Raw genomic sequence first — 20,919 nt, forward strand, 5'->3', positions numbered from 1 at the left:
CTGGATTTGATCTACCCCGTCCAAAATGAATTGTGTTTCTCTGCTGCTGACCCAACAACAACATCCCCCTCCCCTCCCACCCCGCTTCCTCAAAAGCAATGGGGGGAGGCAAGGTTATTTTTGAGATTGTGAAAGTTAAAAAAAAAAAAAAAAAAAAGACAAAATCTAGGCCAGTGAGGTTAGGCAGAAGAAAGGACTATGCAATGTATAACCATGTATAAAGGCCCATTGAAATCATTGCACTTTTATAGGCTTTGGATCATACCTTATATCCCTTTGCAAGGGAGAAAGACAATAATAACTTTCCGTGGGTTTTCAACTCGTGTCAACTCTTGTTGACATTGTAAATGATTTATATCCATTTTGTTCCTCTCTATCTCGCAGCCATACCCCTCACTCAGCAATAAAGGCTGCCTCTCCCCTAACCTTATATACTTTGCAGTAGTGTTCCTTCTATAATAAGTTCTTAATAAGATTGGGGGAGTAAAGTCAGCTCCAAGCACATAAGTCACATAGACAAACGCATGACAAAGACTCTGTCCTAAATTAGATTCGCACTGACCTAAAACAAAGGCTGGTTCCTCTTCTAAATCTATCAATAGCAAAGCTACCGAGACAAGCAATTACTTAATAAAGAGCAGAATATTTTAACTCAGGCTTGTGAATTGTACTTTCCGACGCGAAAGCAGTCACAAGGAAGTTGCTGAATCGGTACCAAGAGAAATAGCCAAGTCTGGACAGTTATGGGAGCTCGGAGGATTTGCTAGGTCGGGTGTACTGTCCCCTTCTGAATAGTCAAACTGGTTGGCCATCAAAGTGTTAAGGTAACGTTTTACGCTGCGCCGGGGGTTTGTGTTTTGCTCGTTGTTGGTACAGCGCTCTGATCCGGTGCCTGCGTGCACTGGTCTTGTAGCAAGCAAGGACCCTGCTACCCGCTTGGTTATGAACGCTGCACTGGCATAGTAAGGGAGAAGCACGGTAAAGGACCAAACAAAGGATCTGGCCTGAGCACGGGAAGGACAAGGGAAATGCAGTCTTGCTCTCTGCCACTTGGATGGCTTGCTGCCTGGTCCACAGAGTCTGATGGCTGAACAGCTTCTCTATACACTGGTGCTTGGCCGGAGAAGCTTGGCAGAAACCTGTGGAAAACCCTCAGGTCCTTGCTCTTCCCCACCAGGACCGTGTCTGTCTTCTCTCGCCTGCCTTGCAGGGACTCTCCTCACTGGGCTGAGCTCTGCCAGCTTCGTGCCATGCTTCCTAAGCCCATCCCATTGGGCACATCTACGCGTCGCCGTATGAGTACTGCGCCATGCGGGCAGCGGTGGGGTAAATTTCCTTGCTACATCACCGTAGCGGCATGCTGGAAGTGGGGAGCACGCCTCTACAACAGCAAAACAGGCAATTATGTGTAGACCCGTGTGATCACTACCTCGCTATAGTGCACCATACAGCGGTGACGTGCATCGCTACCTTGCTATACGCGCCCTTTGCACAGCTAAACCACCCAGGTGCCACAGCTCTTTAACCAGGGTGGTATTTTGGATGCCCAAATCCTCTTCATGTTACTGAGAACTGGGCTTCAAGATTTCACAGGGAAAACTGAAGATCTCCGCCTTACTTTCTCTAGCTTTCTGAAGAGAAAGAGTAAGAAAAGGAAAATGACCAAGAGCTCCATTAGTTTTGCCAGGAAAAGTCCCACATTTCTCGAGTTATAACTTTGAACCTCCAGGCCAATTTGGCTTTTAATGAACAAGCATATGCTTAACTCAGCTATCCTTAACTGAAGCTTCCTTAATTAGGCCTTCCTTAGCCCAGCTGTACTTTAGAGACAGGCCCCAAACAGAGACAACATGTGGAAGGATTCTTGTCCTTTATCCGCTCTTAATTTGGGTGATTTTAGACCATCCCAAACTATAGCAATACGTCGCCAATTTTTCTTAAACTGGATTGGTTTTTTCGGTCTCAAAGGTAGGGCTGTCTCTAAGGTATGGTAAATTGGGGTGACTGCCCTGGACCCTGCACTTTGGGGGGCCCCGTGGAGCCGGGCGGAGCGGCCGCAGCCATGGCCCCTCCTATGGGACCCACCTGGTGCTGGTGGCTCTGCCCTCTGCTATAGAAGAATCATGGAGACCACCCCGCCGGGCACGGAGGAGACCCCAGCCCATGCCCTGCCTTTGCACGAGTCCCATGGGCACCGCGTGGTGTTAAGGAGACCCCGCACAGGCTGATTTGCCCCAGGCGCTGCACCACCCTAGGGTCGGCTCTGCTCACAGCTAAGCCTTCTTGGCTGTTCCTTGACCGTGCAAGTATAACAACAACTCCTCTGGACAAGTTACCAGCACTTTGGATCCAAAAGCATGCTCTCGCTGTGGAGGTCCTTTATCCCAGAGGCAACAGCAAAATGATAAACCTCTCCACAGCCAACAGAGCGGGAGCCAGAGAGCCAAATTGTGTTAGTTGTGCAAGCAACCACTTTTCCCTCAAAACTCTGGGGGGCAATCCTGCCTTTTCCCTAGTCCCGAGCATGGAGAGTGGCATGCTTCGCTTCCTCCCTGACTTCACAGTCCACCATTGCATAGCCCAAAATCTCAAGCTCTGGGCAGGGAGTGTGCCGCCCACCTCCTGGGTTGATATGTGCATCGCTCTTCTCTGTATTTTGAGGTATGCATATACGTTCCTATATACATATAGCATCCATGTTTCAGACATAGCACAAGGACGAAGGGCCACTTCATGGCTTCGCAACACAAGCACACGCATGTCAATATAGACAACACACATGTGCCCCGAGCTACTCCACCCCCGGCATTACCCTGCTTTGCATCTGAGATCCAGTGTCGTGTAGCCGCAACTTCCAGCTCCCCCTTCAGAGCTCAGGGAAAAGCCGCACGATGCCTGCTATGTGCCATTATCTGCCAGTATTAAATTATTCCAGTTCCTTTAAATAACTTGATCTGTACTGTACGTTCCTGATTTCATTGTGAAAGAGACAGGGAGAGAGAGGGCACGGGACTGAGAACAAGAGAGGAATCTGCTGTGTAAGTAGTATTTGTCAGAAACGGGAGTAATTGCTGTTCTTTGGTGTGATTTATTGAGGTAACAAAGGTTAATAACAATGTCACTCAGTCAGCTTATTCTATTCATTTTCATGTCATTACAATGTATCAGGCATGGTGCATGTTGCAGCTGAGGTAAGGGCTCCATCTCAGCCCTTTATCCCACCGCGGGACTCGCTGAGAGATGCGGGTTTTCTTTCCTCCATTCAGCACAGGAAGCCTGGCATTGCCCAAGCCGCCATCATGCACCCAGGCCACTGCAGGTTAAAGAGCGAGTCTTGGGTCCTCAAAGGACCGCCTTGTTTGAAATCCAACTGTGAGCTGAAGGTCACGTGCAACACGCGTGCAAGGGAGTGGGTTTTGCGTGGCGTCGGGGTAGAGAGCATCCTACCATGGTGGATGTGCAGAGCCCCTTGGGAGAGTCTGGGGGACCAGCCAGTTTCTGGGAGGAGATGGAGGATGCAAAGGAGTCGCTGTCACACAAATGTTTGGGAGTGAGGAATATGCCAGAGTGAATTCCCGGGAAGGGTGTTGAGGATTGGTTAGGAAATAGCTTTGCAGTGCATTATTCCTGGCTCCTTGGCCAGGGAAAACTCCAACGAGGGCAGAAGGGCGGGTGGGAGGAGAGAGAAGGAATTGTGATTTTGCTGATGATTTGGCCAAACCCAGAACCAGCCCTACAAATTCAAGAGAGCCTTTGATGAGCTCCATGTTCAATAAAAGATCCAAATACACACTTACTGGCTCCTTCCCCTATTCCTGCCCCCCCTGCCTCCATCAGAAATAAAAGCACTAGCTATGCACAGGACCTTCAGACCTGTTTTCCAAGGTGAACTTCTATGTACCATTGCTTTTTCATTACAGGCTCTTTGCCCCAACCTGCATTCTCTGTTTTGAAAACGGCCATGGTAGGAGAACAGAGTATCTTTTGGGTGCTTTCAGTAGGAAGGCAGGGAGGCTAGGAAACACCATGCCTGCAGGTGCCAGTGGCTGTCAGCAGCTTTAATTTTTTGCCATTCTGTAGCATGCAAAGTATTGGCTGGATATCCAATAGCCATGGCTCCCATTGGGTTCATTGGGACTGGAGTGGAAGGATGGGTGTCTTTCTGCCCCGAACGCCACGTGTTCGTATCTCTGTCTTGCGGCTGTTTGTCCCTCCTGCGTCCACGCACAGGCACACACGCACATGCACGCAGGCACACATGCAAACGCATCTCTCTGTGAATCTGCACCAAAAAGTCTGGACTCTTTCAATCTCCCCAGCCTTGAAGTCCCTAGATAAAAGGGTGAACATGAGGGGGTTTTGTGAGGCAGAGGGCTAAAGAATATCTAACATCTTGCTGCAGAGCACCCCTCCCCTCCACTCTCGTTGACGTTGCCAATCTCACTCCTTTCTTTCATCCAAGTGGGCATCAGCACCAGCCCTGTATTCATAAGTGCCAAGAGGTGTTGATGCACATTGCATACGGCAGTCAGCTGCTTTTGCCCACCCCGGAGACTAAATGCCTCGCACCTTCATTCCGCTGCTGGGATTTGGCTAAGGTTTGTATTTTAATTTTGAGAAGGCCTTTGAATTTTTTCCAGCTTGGCCTCTGCTGCTTTCCCATCTCTTGCTCTGCTCTGTACCTGCCCGGCTTTGTTTGCTGAAATACATCAATGAATTAGTCAGCCATGAGATGCTGCAAACAAGGCGTTTGGCTTTATTCAGGTCCACTTGGACTCAGAAGGTTAACGGCAAAGGGGGCTCTGTGGCATTGGCTGAACTCTGCCTCTCCTGAATCCAAAGGGCGCAAAATGAGGTCAGGCTGGTTGGAAAGCAGCAATTCTACTATGTGAAAAGTTGCGGGGAGAAAGGAAGACCAACCTCCACGCCAGTAAGCTGCTTTGTGGGTCACTTCCCTGCTTCAGCCTAATCATCAGCCTTGGGGTCTTCAGGATTATCTACCACTTAAAACTCCACCCTAGACCCAAAAAGCCTTCCCAGTATAGAGAGCTAAGGCTGCTCTCTCTCGGTACCTCGGCTGTTGTCTCCCATCCTCTCTCCTTCCTCAGTCTCAGGCACTAGCGCTCCAGCTGCACTCACAATTCACGGTTGGGTTAAGCAAACCCATGATCCACACCCAGTGTCTCTTCTTGCCCATGCATTTGTGGTCACAGTTGCCTTGCGGAGGTGTTTGCATCACAACCCCACAGCCACCATCACCCAGGCCCACCTGCAGTGCCTCCATCCCTCACTGGGAAGCGCTGCCAAGCAGCACACCCCATTCACTTGCTCCCGACGTGGGTATGCTGGATACCAGAAACTAGACAAGGCATCGACTTTGGAGCAGCCCCGAGCATGTGATGAGAAGTCCTCCTGGGCCTGGGATTAGCTCTAGGCCTGTGGTTGTAACGAAGCATCATTCCCAGGATTTGGTTTATAGAGAGCAGGAGCGAGCGGTGGCCTGTACTTCTCAACAGCACTCTTGGGCTTGGCCCAGAGCCTGTCGCATTTATTTTGCGCTCTCAGCAGAAAGGCTAGGGCTCAAGTGGGCTCGGGGCCTAAACTCCCCTCCTCTCTACTGAACAGGCTCTTCTGCATCCTGAACCGGGTGGGGGCAGGGTGTCAGGAACCCTGCCTTGCTCCCGCCTGCTTTGCACCCATGCTGGGGATAAACACCTGATTTCCTTTTCCAGAGCTGTCAAGCTGTCACTTTGTAAATGGCATGAAAATTCATTTTTTTTTAAAAAAAAAAAGAAAAGCAAAGCCAAACTGTAGGTTCTTTAAAAGAAATTAAAATAGGGGAATGTGCATCTTCCTTCAAATGCAGACCAGCTTCACTCCCTCGCTGCTGCTTCTGGGCGGTTTTGTATTGGCTTCCTGCTGTGCTGCAATAGTTTTTCTTCAATCCCACCCGGCTTCCAGGGACAGGAACCTCTTCTGTCACCTCACAGCGAAGCCGAGCCTTTAGAACGTAGCTGTGGACATATGTTTTCCTTTTCTCTGGTAGGGAAATCAATCATTTTTCCCCCTTTTCATTTGAATTAGATCTTTAGACTAATCAGGATTACTCCCCCTGACCCAAACAGGGATTGTGAATGGCTGAATTTCCCCTCCCCCAGCTTGTACTATCAAGGTCTTTCTTCTTTGTATCAAGGTTAGGCTTTATATGTCTTAACCATATGCCCCAAGTGAGGAATTCATTAGCATTCATTATGCATTCATAAGAAACAAATGGGCAAAGGAGTGGGAGGTATTGCAATTCGTCTCAGCTGCTCCTTGACATCAGGCCTGGCAGGAGGGGTAATCACCATGAGCGAGTGCTGGGACCTGGCCAGACACACCTGCTTCCACGGAGATCAAGACAGATCTGGGCCCTTCTCTTCTCTCGCGCCGTCTCACACGCACGCTTGTGCAGGCTTTTCACACTGACGGATGATTTACAAGTATTCTGCGGACAAGACCATCCGCCTGCATGAGTTCCCCATCGGTTCATTTAACTCTACAACATAAGCTGATTATTGAGGGAAATGGCTGAAACATAAATCTTCAGGGGCCTTTTTTGGGGGGGGGGTGGCAAAACAGCATCATCAGATCCTGCAAGATCTCTGTAAGATGGGGCGAGGGGAGGGATATGGCTGTTTAAATCGGATACGGTGCTTTTAGTATGGCAGAGGCACAAGGAGCTAGTCATCTCTATCCTTACGTGTAATTAGTATCTGATTGAGAGTTGTGGTCAAAATAAAGTCAAACAAATATCATGTTTTTAACACAGTAATGTTGGTTAATGCTCCAACGCGTCGCACAGGAGAATCTGCCTTGTGAAGCCCAGCGCTCTGCTCTCACCTACTGGAAGCAGCACAAACACCGGGGCCACACATGCTACCACATGCACTGACCAACACGGTCTGGTTTAAATGGTCACCAGGCCTTTCTAGTAGCTGCCATTGCTAGTGTTGGTTTGTTTCCTCCCTTTTTGGAATTAAAATAAAATCTACTTTGAGCCTATCTGGAGCTAATCGTACTAGCAGCAGGCTAAATTCTGGGTGTAACTGTGATGGGAAGCTGGTGGGTAAACCCATGATCAGGTGCGTAGGTAAAGTCAAAGGGAATGTGATGGAAGAGATTTCTGCAAGAGATATCTAAGGGATGTATGAACATAAGTCTCATTGTCTTTGTCTAGAGCTTAGGCTCCTAAATCTCATAACTGGAGTTTTTCAGAAGGGCCCAACCCATCATCTTGTCATATCACTCGATAGTGGACATAGCATTAAACCGTGTTTCCAGCTCTTCATTGTGCGTTGCAGAGTGGTCTGGAACTGAAGGCCAACTCTAGGTCTAAATTTCCCAGCCCACCCTTTTCTTCACCTGTTTTATAAGGACTTTTTGGGGGTTTTGTAGCCTGGCAACTGAGTAGGGCCATTTGAGTTTCCTTTGTCAATATGACCTCCATCATGAAGCTGGTAAGGAATATTGTTACACTGCTTCATGCTGAGAGAGCATTACTGCAAGAACACTATTAGAAAAGCCAAACCCAAAAAACAAATTCTTCTTCTCAAATGTTAGATGAGAAATTCTGGTCTCTTTGCTACTCAGCTATTAAGCAGGACTTCCCCAGTCTTCAGAAATACTCCAGCTCTCCTTGTGATTGTCATTTCTTTGCATCGCTCTTATGTGGCTGATGGGAAGGCCTCTTGCCTCCTGGTGGAGTGTCTCATTATAGCAGGGAGGTTTCCTCCCTTGGAAACTGTATGAACCATAATAATAAAAAAAAATCTGGGACAATTACAATAAATATGGCAAGTCTACACATGCTTTTATACCTGCTTAAACTTAATGCACATTAGCCTAACGCATATTAAGGTGATTTAGGCATACATCTACTGTGCTCTAATGCACATTAACATGGGTGTGTGGACCAACTTGGGACTTAAGTTAGTCCCAAGCCAATGGACACACTCTGCATCAATATGCATTAGCACGTCTACAAGTTCACTAGTGCAGTTTAGTGCACGTAATTTATTACCACATAAATTTGGTACCTGCTTTATGCTGGTATCAAATTTAGGCTCGAATAGCCTTCAACCACCATTTTTAAGGTGCATTAAGGATGTGCATGTGTAGACCTGTGTCCTTAATGTGCCCTGAATCAAGCTAATGCGTATTAAATGTGCATGTGTAGACACATCCATAATGTTTCAAAGAAGCATTGCAACTAAATAATTCATATGTACATAAAGGCATTTCAGAAGGAGATAAGAGTCTTCTGACCTTTATGGTGTGGGGCCAGAGCCAAGAAGGTAGCCATATAACCAGAAGACATAACAGTGTAATGAGCATGCTGTTATAATGATAGCAGATTACGTACTGCATAATAGACAGATAGTAGATAAATATGTCATCATAGGTTGTAATTCCATGGAAAGGGTCTCTTGACCTTGTAAATCAAGAGCCGTGGTCGTAGGCATTAATGTACCCAGCGATGTTGTAGTGCTGCTGAGAGGTTATTCTTCTGGAGTCCCAACCTAACCTATCCACAGTCTTATTTTTTTATTGTGTTCTGGACTTCCTAGTTCATTTCTCCTGTCGCTGGAATGAGAGTAGTGAGAAAACCCGAAGGTCCTGCCTAAAAGCAATATGTGTGTACATCCGTGTCGAGGATGTGCAACTTGTAGATGCCTGAGCTGAGGAGTGACAAGGTGCTGACCCAGCTTAGAGGCCTTCCAGATTTTTTCTGCCTGTTGTTTGGAGACTGGCTTTCCCTCCAGGACCCTAATCCATACTGGCCGAGGTGTGGGAGTGGCTGAGCAGTATTTTCCGTCACTCTTTGACTTTTTAACTGAGCACCTCTAAGTCAGCATTAAGGTACCTCACTAGTGGGCAGCGTAATAGTAGCTTAGACATAGCTTAGACATAGTTGAGGTGTGCAGCAGGCTCAAAGGGAGACCCTAACAATTTGAACCTCACCTCGGAAGTGCTTGTGTGATTAGCACCTGTCCTCTCTGTATGCCCTGGGGTCAGAATTGTAACAGTATTGAGGTGGCCAGTGGTGTAAAGAGGCATCTCCTGGGGCAGGGGGCTGGACTTGATGATCTTCGAGGTCCCTTCCAGCCCTAACGTCTATGAAATCTAGTAATTTTTTTCCAAATCACCCATAACCAAGGGGAGTTAGGTGCTTCTGGAATCCCTGTAGGCACAAATCTGCTTCAGGCACCTCAAACCAGTTATAGTCTGACCCGTAGACTCTACATACATCACAAATATGCTCATGATCAAGAGCCCCATGACAAGGAATGGATGAGTCAAGGCTTAGGCATCAAGAGCTGCAGCCCAAACAGGTCTTTTTTTTTGGTGATGCTCCTCTATATTCATCTCCATAGTTTGTGGAAACTCTTGTCCTGTTTCTCCAGATCGTTGACTGGATCTGCGGATGTAGCGGAATCTCCCTGGGATGTGATCTAGAAACAGAGCAGATCCACTCCATAGATTTTTTTTGCAGCTAGACTTGATTTTTCTCTTGTCCCTATGTCCATTTGCTCCGAACCAAAGCATTCCTTAATCTCACCGCTAGAAACCACCCCGTGGCTGTTACGGTCCAGTCAATGCAATGCGCTGAAGCTGCTCAAGGATGCTCGTGTCTTCCACCTGATTTTGAATCTCGGAGAGAAAAACAAGCACTTCTTCTGCAACCAGCAGAGCAGCTCTCTAAACAAACATCAAATCATAGCTGTGTGGCCCCCTCATTAGCGGTCTAACATCAAGGACTTTCATGAAGCAAAATTAACTATTTTTTGTAGGGTGTTTAACAAAAGAAGAGATACTAATGAGGTTAGTTAAAGGGTGGCCCCGTTTCATTAGCTCTGCTGGGCTAAGTCAGCCAGCGAGGAACTATCAAGAAGATTGCTTTTTTTAATTACTCTGTTAATTGATATAAAACAAAAAGGACGCAGATTAGTTGCATGCAATTAGCAAATTAATTCTTGGCAATTACAGGCTTAATAATGGAGTACTTTCACTGCTGTGTGTTGCATTCTGTGGCCTATATCCATTGCCTTCCTGGTCTGGGGTTTTTTTCTTTAAAAGTGAACAAATTTGAAAGATGTATATGTGCATATGTCTTCTGAGTGTTAACAGCATGTTGGTAGAGATGGGGTCCATATTTCACCTTCTGCCCAAATCTGCTCGTCACTCCGGGTGAATGGTATCGTTAGAGCCGGGGGCTAAGGTGGGAAGCAACAGCGCTGCCAATTAGATGACTAATTACTTATATCTGTCCCCAAATCAGCAAGATGCTTAAGCCCTGAGACTACTGGGCACATTACGGTTAGACCTGCACTCTGCTGTCTTGCTGAATTGGGACCAGTGGCTGCAACATTGGAGGGACTTTCATATAAAAACTAGGCTCTTAGGATTTAATCTTACAAGTCTCTTCTTGTGCTAAAACACTTTGCCCTTAGACTGGAAAATGTCCCGATTCTTCTTGTAGAGCAGCATGCATGTGGGGCAAGCATTACGCAACGAATAAGGACAAAATTGCAAATACAAATGACTGTGTGTGGTTTTAGCCCCGGTAATGACCGTGACGAAAACATGCTCCTCTGACATGCCTTTTCTTTTCCTGGTAACACAGGACAGAGTGAAGCCTCATATGACATCAGTTCGCTGCACCTCGGTTTCAACGCAGCTATTAGTCGAGTGTAAACACGATCCGAGAGGAAGGGGTCGATGTGTGCCAGCACACATGGCGTGTGTTGAGAGCGCTTTGCTTTCTGTATTTAAAGGGATAGTCAAGGGAGCAAAATGGAGCAGGACCTACTGTGTTATATCAGTTGGACCCTAGTTCTTTATGCAGTGGAGAGAAGGTTGTCTTTGGACCCGTGAGGATTTTTTAGCTCACATTTAGGCTTAAATGATTTCTTCTCATCACCATTTTGCAGAAATTTGCGAGGTTTTGGGTCCCAATAACAGGAATCTCATATGAAATTTCCTCCACGTCATGTTCTCACAATATGCCGTTTTTAACATCGCTCCTAGATTGAAACACAGATATTAACATATTTTTTCCCCCTTAATTCACTTCTTATACTGCTAGCTGGTACCAAAGCTTTCCAGCCAAGAAGACTTTTCTCCACGTAGGTACACCAACCCTTTTCTGGGCCTTTTTCCTTCAAAATGCTTTTTCAAGTAAAATATCTTTCAGGTTCAAGGTAGACAAGGTTCCTTGGGTGAATTTGTTATCTTTTATTAGACCAACCCAAATGGTTGGAGAATAGTTATTAAGCAAGCTTTCGGGTTCAAAAACCCTTCGTCAGGCTAAGGAAGCTTCAGCAGTTGGTGTGTGCTCTTATAGATTCATAGATTCATAGATTCATAGATGTTAGGGTCGGAAGGGACCTCAATAGATCATCGAGTCCGACCCCCTGCATAGGCAGGAAAGAGTGCTGGGTCTAAATGACCCCAGCTAGATACTCGTCTAACCTCCTCTTGAGAGCCCGTTCCAGACCTTGGCCACTCGAACTGTGAAGAAGTTCTTCCTAATGTCCAGTCTAAATCTGCTCTCTGCTAGCTTGTGGCCATTGTTTCTTGTAACCCCCGGGGGCGCCTTGGTGAATAAATCCTCACCAATTCCCTTCTGTGCCCCCGTGATGAACTTATAGGCAGCCACAAGGTCGCCTCTCAACCTTCTCTTGCGGAGGCTGAAAAGGTCCAGTTTCTCTAGTCTCTCCTCGTAGGGCTTGGTCTGCAGGCCCTTGACCATACGAGTTGCCCTTCGCTGTACCCTCTCCAGGTTATCCGCATCCTTCTTGAAGTGCGGCGCCCAGAATTGCATGCAGTACTCCAACTGCGGTCTGACCAACGCCCTATAGAGGGGAAGTATCACTTCCCTGGACCTATTTGTCATGCATCTGCTGATGCACGATAAAGTGCCATTGGCTTTTCTGATGGCTTCGTCACACTGCCGGCTCATGTTCAACTTGGAGTCCACTAGGACTCCAAGATCCCTTTCCACCTCCATGCCACCCAGCAGGTCATTCCCTAGGCTGTAGGTGTGCTGGACATTTTTCCTCCCTAGGCGCAGCACTTTGCATTTCTCCTTGTTGAACTGCATCCTGTTGTTTTCTGCCCACTTGTCCAGCCTATCCAGGTCTGCCTGCAGCTGTTCCCTGCCCTCCGGCGTGTCCACTTCTCCCCATAGCTTTGTGTCATCTGCAAACTTGGACAGAGTACATTTCACTCCCTCGTTCAAGTCGCTGATGAAGACATTAAAGAGTATCGGTCCAAGGACCGAGCCCTGCGGGACCCCACTGCCCACACCCTTCCAGGTCGAGACCGACCCATCTACCACGACTCTTTGGGTGCGACCCTCTAGCCAATTCGCCACCCACTCTTCCTGGATGCATTCGACTTGTCCTTCTCAGACATTGCGATTGTGATCTTGCCAGTTTACATATCCCGTGGAAATGACAGTGGGTGTTCAAATGGAAATGGCACACTCATAGAAAGAGGATGGTCCTGAAAGTAGAAGAAGGTTTCTAGAACGAGTCCCTCCAAAGCCAAATGGAGCAGTAACAGAGCTGCACAGACGCTGCACATCGTGAGTGGGTGCCCTAGACAGTTATCATGACTACCAGAGCAGGGAATAGAAAGTACATCCCTGTCCATAATGCTTTGTTTCATGTAGCTTCTCATTACTGATGGATGGACAAAGTAGATGAGAAGTAACCTAAAAATATATATATTTTCTTACAAGCTTCAAATCTATGTAGATTTTTACTAACAGTTCAGTTTCAAACAATGGTTTGTCAGCTAGATGCTTACTAACAAAGGGGCCATTAGTTCAGACACGTAAGTACTAGGACATCCTGGCTCCAATAGGACTAGACTATTAGGTGGACATAACTAACGTATACCAGATAGTAAATAAAGACAAGGTACGGGCATTATACTTTTATGGGGGCTGGACTCAATGATCTTCCGAGGTCCCTTCCAGCCCGAATGTCTATGAAATCTGTGAAAGTGAATGGAAACCAGTCTATACCCTTAACCGAACAGAAGTTCAGCACACATAGACTGGTTTAAAAATGGCAGAACCCAGTCTAAGATTTGCACCCACATCAGAGGGCGAACGTGTGTTTTGTTCACTACCGATCTAAACTACGCCACGTAACAGCTCAATTCTGCCTTGGGCTTTTCGAATGTCTGTACTTAACCAAAATGACCATCCTGGGAACTTCGCGGGTCAGCCATGTCTTTTAAGGAAGTGTAAAGATCAGGAACAAAAGCAAAAGAAGTGCCAGCTGCAAAATGGTATCAGATATCAATGCACCAACTGCCAAGTTTTCACATTACGGCATAACTAGCTTTTTCTCTGCATTTATTTGAACAGATACAGGCTACAGAAGTAGCAAGTGACTGATCTCTTTGTACAGAGCTTTTCATCCAGGCTTCCAACTGATTGCAAACTTGGGGTTGGATCCAGCTTGTCTGGCTCATACGAGTTGATCCCTTCAATTTGGGGTGGGTGAAGCAAGTAAGCTTTGGCTCCAGTAATCCAGAGTAGATTTTAGTTCCTTTTTTTGGCATCTGGCTCTACATTGCACCTGGCACCATGCTGAGGCCCCGCTTTGGAGCTCACCCAGAGACTGCAGATCTGCCTATTGAACTAACAGGACCGCACGTGGATTTCTCACAATAGTCTCCCCTCCGCGTTTAAACAGGCATGGCCCAGTTGAGCTCACGTCAGCAGATGAGATCAGAATTCAAGGCAGAGTGACTTTACAACAGTTGCAATTTCTCTCTCTGCTATGCTGAGAAATGAGGACTTTGGAGACTTCTCCATTAAGTTTTTCAAACCAATGCTCATGCAGGAGGGCTGCCCACTAAATAGGACTACGGTGATGGTCCCCCTTTTTACTTGCCTTTATTACCCTGGAAAGCTAGAACAAATTCCTTTTCTCTTTCTATAAGTGTTTCCAAGGTAGTTATGCCATGTAGCTCTCCCCTTTTCACTCAGCAATCCTTTTCTATCAAAATATGTGCCTTGTTTTAAATCCCATTTTTTTAAAATGAGACATCTTGTTTATTTTTTTCCTTGTCTTTTCTCCCCCCCTTTACTGCAGCTGCTTCTCCTGCTGGTGCTCTGTTCCTGGCTGCCAGAGAAATGTTTTTCTTCCACTTTTGTTGCAATTTATTGATTTTTTTTTTTCCGCCTCTCCCCATTATTGGCTCCAAACCTTTAAGTTCTACTAAATAAGGTGCTAGGTATTAATAAACATAGTATATATATAAAGTAAAAAAATTAGGGCATGCACGTGGCAAGCACAATCAGTTCGAGAATGAAAAAGACTGGAATATGGAACATAAGTCAACAAAATGATCCATTTAATCTATTTTGGATCATCTAATCTATCCATCTCCTCCTATACAATCATACTTTTCTTCTCGCACAACATCTGAGAGGCTCTATCTTCCACAGGGTTTTTCAGGGCTCTGTAGCTTGGCCTTCCAAGTTACCCCCCAGCCCTAATTTGGTGCGTGCATAAATGGATGGTTTTGTATTTGTTCGTTCGATCACTGTATTCAGACCCATAAAATGGGCTGAGAAGGATGTAAACCACACGAGCCTAGGAAAGTTCCTGCCATGTTGTTACATCCATCGTCGCCTCATCTTTCCATGCAAGGAGCTGTGAGTTCAAACCCTGAGGACTGCCGTGGAGGATGCCATGGAGGCCCCGTGCCTCTGAACTGGCCATGGAGCACCAGTATTCCCCACAGCTCACCCATTTCTTCCAGTGGGGCCATGGTGCCAGGCTCTCCCCCTGACCATGGCTGTGCCCATGATTCTGGGTATGAACCTTTCAAAGGTTTCCTTCAGCAAGGAAGGAAGCATGCTTCTTGCAATAAATGCATTGCCCAAGTAGACATCTAGCTAAAATGGGTCATGTGGCTGATAGATTGGGGATTGAGCCAGGGCCTTCATAAAAGAGTGAGTTGTCCATACTTGCACTAAGAAGCTCTTTAGCTGGGGCTATAACAAAAATTTTCTGTGGCTCAGGCACATAAGAGGCCTGTGACACACACATCAGCAGGTGACACTTGTGTAGACTTCTCTGGAAACAATGTGAGTGGTTTGGATGCGGGTATCCTAAAGCTCATACAGCCCAAACCTGTTATTTGCTTCTTTACAGTCAGTAGACAATCACAGTTGACAACAAAGTCCCGCATCTCGCCTACAGGGCCACATAGCCTTTTTCTTTAGTACGTCGGCATCGAGGAAGAAAGTTCTGCAAGTTGGGCACTTCATTCCTGGTCAAACTAAAACTTCACTGTAGCATGAAATGCGAAGTGGCGCTGCAGATACAAGTACGAGCTATTACTATGGACCTTAGAGTAACCCTTAGTGCACCTTAGAGGGGGGTTTTCTCCACATATTTTTCAACGTCTTCCAGGGATATTTTGCATTGCTTGTCTTTTGTTCCCCATTTGGAATCGTTGTCAATGAGTCGGCAACAGAACTTCTGGGCATGTAAAAACCTACTTCTCGAAGTCATGAAAAAGCTTGGATAATGGGTCTTTTCAGGTGAGGCTAATACAGGGAGCGTTCTGGCCTCGATCAAAATATTGTGGAAAAGCGGTCGGAGAGGCAAACTACCTCCATCATCTGCATTCTCAGAGCATGAGCTCAGCTCAGAGAATAATACAATGAGAGGAATCTGAATAACTTTGTTTTCTAAAGTAAGTTCGACTCTACTGACACTTTGTCTGGGTGCAGCAGAAAAGGAAGCCCAAAGCTTGCAAGATCAGCTTAGTCAATGATCAAAGAAGTGTAAATCCAACCTAGGCCAACCCATTTCTTGCAAAATTCTCCTCTTGCATCTGCGAAGTGGATTTTGACTCCATTATTCATCTTGTTTAGGAATCCCATGCAATGGGAAGAAGAGACTTGTACTCTATATTTTTAAAACTTCAGTGTCTTTGAAAGGTCCACTTTCCAAAATCAGACATGGGCTCATGGCAAAATGGAAAAAAAGACCAGGATATAGGCCAGACAGAGTTGAGTCACAATACTAAAATCCAGATCTGAGTTTCAAAAATCCCTCTAGGTCTGGGAGGTGGTCCGATCACGGGGATTGGTTTGAACATCTCGCCTCTCATCGTCAATGTATTGTAAAACCCTTGGTAAGGAAATGAGCTTGATCATGTATGTGGGGAAACATTAGAGCTACACATATTCATTTGCAAAGCCTCGTGTCTTTTATTTTATGATGTTAGGAAAGAAAATAAGTGAAGGAATATACATTTTCTATGAGTCTGGTATGGATGATTCACTCTGCAACAGCAGGAGCTATCTTGAGCTAATTCCCTGAGAATAATCCTATAGACAGGTTAGTGATGTACACTTATAAGTCTTCCACCTTACATTTACTTAGCTACGTTCTCCAGATGGGAAGGTATTTCAGCTTTGGTATCCAGCTGGAACCAAGATGTACAGAAGCTTCAAAAAATACAAACTATCTGGGAAGAGCAGATGAGCAAAATCTTTTAAACCTCAAAAATAGTTCCATTTTTATTTTGGAGGAGGATTTTTTTTTTACTTCATCTAAATGGGTGTTTCTGGCCATCCCTCAGCAGAACTATGATGACATATAGGCTGAGATTTTCAAAGCCATAGCGGGCACGGTGACAGAAGGGTTCATAAAGAGATAAGAGGTCACAATCACCGTGCTCTTCCTGTATAGTTATATGGATGGGGTGTACGCCTAGATTTCCTGCAAGGATCAAGGGTTCCTAGTATGGGAGAGTTTGTCCATCTATATTCGATTCTCACTGAGAATCCCATTTTAATGGGAACTGGGTACCCAGATCCCCTGGCAAATCCTGGTTTTCTTCCTTGAGGGTGGTTGTGCTGTTTATAACCTCCAGCATGGCTTTGCAGAAAATCACATCACTGCAGAAGGCTGCAGTACTACAACAGGCAGATGCTATGTACGCAATTGGGGGACAGCCAGAGAGAGAATTTTCCGTTAGTTTCCCAAAGAAAGATAAGTTTGAAATGCTAAACACACAGATGACTAGCTTCTATGTATGTGTTCACAAGGGGTTCAAATTAAACTCCAAATTGCATGACCCTGATCTGTACCGATTAGAAGCTGACTTAGATTGCAATTAAGTCAGGCTATAAGTCAAGAGCTCAGATAACGATTATCATTTCTCTATTTGGAAGACCCGATTGGCAAAAAAGAAAATATGTATGAATCTTTGCATAAGCAGTAGTAAATTGTCATTAAACAGTTCCATCCCTATTGCATGAATTGAGATAATATGAGATATTTGTAATTAGCAACAGGATTTATTAAAGCTCCGCTCTCGTGGATTGGTGCTGTCTCACAATCAAATACAGTTTGGGATTTTGTAGCAGACCAGTTTTTAATCACTGGAGTCCTTCATTTTTAGTAAATCCAGCCCTAATTTTTGTTATCCCCTGGTGGGCTTTACTTGAAAAAGTTTAATTTGGTTGAGATTCCCTTAAAATCATCTCTGCTTAATGCTTTCCAGATTTCTGAAGCCTGCCTGCCCATCTTTGTACAAAATACACAAGTTGTAATCATCAGCTATATCCAGGTCTTGCATTAAATATCACTTTTATGCTTTGGGATTTTTGGTGTGTTTTTTAGAAGCAGGTGCCAGTCTGGGACTGATAGAAAGGAAGAAATGGCAGAAAAATAAAGTTTGTAATTGGAGAGTAGGAGGTAAATTATAGAGATGATTTAGAGATTCTGAATGCAGAATGGACGATACGAATGCTCAGAAATGAACTGCTCCTAGACTATTAGGAGTTGAAGGTCACACCATAAGTCATAGGAAAGGTAATTTTCTCTAGATTTGAAATAGGATCTCAGATATGACCTACGACCTCAACGTCAAGAACATCTGGGCATTCATAATACATCAATTCCTTTGACTTTTATTTTTCTTTTTTCTTTGCTCCTAATATGATAGAATGGAGTCCAAGAAAGAGCAGGACTTCCTCATTCTGAGCATTGCCCATGACTTAACTGTGACCCTAGACGAGTGATTAATACCCCTTTTTTTGTCTCCATTTCCCAGTAGGATGGGTATGGGTACAGTGGTGCTTAGTGCGTTCACCTTCGGGTTTCAATATTTAATTAATGCTTTGTGGTCCTCGTATGAAATATATTGCATGCCACACGTTTCAAATGTTTCCGCTGGTTTCAAAGTTTATATCAGGAGAGTTTTCTAAAAAAAATAGGGTATATTTTTCAAATGCAGAAAAAATTAAATATAACCTTTGAGAGTTTATAATAATAGTCCAACTTTCTTTCATAACATTCAGCTTTTTGGTCATGAAAACTAAAATGTTCTTTTAAAACTGCAGTCCCTCTTGAGTTCAGCTGGAGACACACATGGTCATCCCCTTTGAACATCAGGCCCTATTGCTCCAAAGTCAGGTACCTCGGAAAAGAGGCACCCCCAGGTTAGAAAATGTGGGCTTTCCTGCACCTCTGGTTCCCTCATCTCTCAAATGAAAATACAGGAGCTGAATGGGGAAAAGAAGGCATAAAAAAATGGTATTCTTTCAAGAATACCTAAAGGGAAGTTCCATAAGGACAGTGCAATGCTAAGGCTTGACCCCAAATTGTCACTTGAGATGCCAAAATGGGACAACATACACTTCTAGTAGGTTTTGGTGACATGTATTTAGTGTGTGGTTTTACACATTAAATGTGGTGACGTATTTAATGTGTGCATGCCCTTTTCGCACTTATGAGGGCTTCTGTGTTTTAATGAAAATTGAGATCCCATGGCACAAGATGGCAGCTCCAGGGAGCTCTGTATACTGTCCTGCTAACCCCCCTCTCCCTCAGTTCAAGCCCTGCTTTACCTGGTGCTCTGTACTTTGCTGGGAGGACAAGGTTGCGGGGCATCATTAAAAAGCATTTACAAAGGGCTTTGAAGACGTCAGATGGAAGATGCTGTGGAAATAGAAAGTGATTTTAAAATCCCACTCTAACCATAGAGTCTATTAACTGGTGACATCTGAGATCCTCTACAGGAATGAGGATGGAGAGAGAGGTGGCACCAGTAGCTTAGTCCAGCAGATGGCTGGGAGAAGGGAACAAATCCCAGCTCACAGAAATAATGCAGGGATGACTTTGTGTTTTATTTTCAGATGTGTTGGAGTGTGCCCCAGGGAAAGGAGAGCAATGGTAAACACGTCCCAGTGGCTCTGGAAAGAAGGCAGGCACCCTTGGATCCAAGCAGAACAGGTGTTGAAATTTGGCACGATACGGTGAGTGGTGTCTCGTTTCTGTATCTTGCTTGGGTGGACTGTACTTTGAAGGGTGCTGTTTCTTTTGCTTTGCTCCTGATGAAGCCCCTATAGGCCGGTGGTAGTAGAAGAACATAAAAACAGGGCCCTACGGGGTCAGACCATGGGTCCATGTAATCCAGTCTCCTGTTTCCCACCGTGGTGTGAACTGGATTCCTTTGGGGAAGAGTATTAGAAACGGAGCATGCGTAGAGTGATCATGCGCTCCCAGTCATAGGTTTATGGCCTGTCTGCACACTGCAAATGAAAAAGGCTGACCTGGGGTTAAGTCCCCAGTTTCCCCATGTAGCTGCTGAACTGGGGCACACGTCCAACGTGGGACTTTTAGCATGGGTCATGCATTCCTCTGGAAGAGCTTTTCTCTGTATCACTGACACACAGGTAAGACAAAAGGAAACGTAAGCCCCATGTACAACACGCATTGCCCTGATTCCAGCTGTGACTTGCCAGCACGCAGTGTACGTGGGGCAGACTTCCAATAAAGCACCGTTTGCATTGGTGCGGTGTACGCCAGTTTTGAGAAACACTTTGCATCTCTGCCAGGGGGTTGCCCTGGCGCATCTCCATTGTGAATGGACCCAAGGTAAGTCCTCACTGAAAACAAGGCCGCAAATAATCAGATGTCTCATTTCTGCCTTTAATCAGACTTGGTCAGATCCCATCTAGAGAGTGGCAAGCCTGGAGAAATATGTAAGAGGAAGGCTCCCCAGGGAGTGTGATGTTTAGCCTGATTCTCCCACATCCTCATGCCAGTTATCGGGTTTGTTTCTGTAGAGCAAAGAGGGATTCTGCCATTCAGTTGCTTATATTTGTCTTTCCCTTATCCATGGGTCCGGGCCAATCAGTGAGACTGTCTGGGTGCTTGTCTGAAAAAGGATAAAAGGATGTCAGTCTTCTTCCCTATAAACACCACCCCTCAATAGCATTCCTCATTTCCAGTAATCCCAGTGGTTATGGGGAAGGCAGGAGGGCTGTTAGGAGCCCCATCACGAGCCTTCTCAGACACCCCCATGGGCGTAGGGCAACTTTCCCTCCCTGCTCAGGGTGCCCACATCGCCCATCTGGGCAGCAAGAGGAGGGCAAGGTAGGCAGGGAGAACTTTAAAAACAAAGTAATCCTGTAAATAGTTCCTCAAGCAGGTTGAGACGCACTGTCGAGGATACCGTTAACTCCCCGCAGTCTCGGAAAGACGGGGGAGAGAAGCTTATTTCCATATCTTAATTAAAATTTCCATTAATCCCATCTGAGGCCTCATAACTTCAAAAACTTGGACAAAAAAATAACACTTATTTCTGATAAATATTTTAGACTAATTGTTCCAAGGTGGCTGACATCTCTTGTTGGTGAATATCAAGTAGCCTTGGATCCGGTGTGCTAGTTAAGGGGGAACTGCAATGGGGTTTTGTTTGCTCTCGGAAAATCACTGACTACCTTAAACAGCCGGGGTACGAGGAGCGCTCGGTAAATCCAATGAGCTGAGCTGGACAATCTGCATCACACTGGTGCTTACTTACACAAGTAGCCCCACTGAT

At 45.7% G+C, this 20,919-nt stretch overlaps 1 long non-coding RNA gene across 1 annotated transcript in view; it reads left to right on the forward strand.

Annotated features, from left to right (window-relative positions):
• The window catches only part of LOC106738225 (uncharacterized), an 86,690-nt gene that overhangs the window by 54,992 nt on the left and 10,779 nt on the right, over positions 1–20,919 (forward strand). The window contains exon 2 of the long non-coding RNA XR_002089395.2: positions 19,229–19,348. This is a non-coding gene — a long non-coding RNA (uncharacterized LOC106738225). The remainder of the gene's footprint in view (positions 1–19,228; positions 19,349–20,919) is intronic.

This window comes from Alligator mississippiensis, chromosome 9 (genome assembly GCF_030867095.1).
Source record: "Alligator mississippiensis isolate rAllMis1 chromosome 9, rAllMis1, whole genome shotgun sequence".
Taxonomy (NCBI): domain Eukaryota; kingdom Metazoa; phylum Chordata; order Crocodylia; family Alligatoridae; genus Alligator; species Alligator mississippiensis.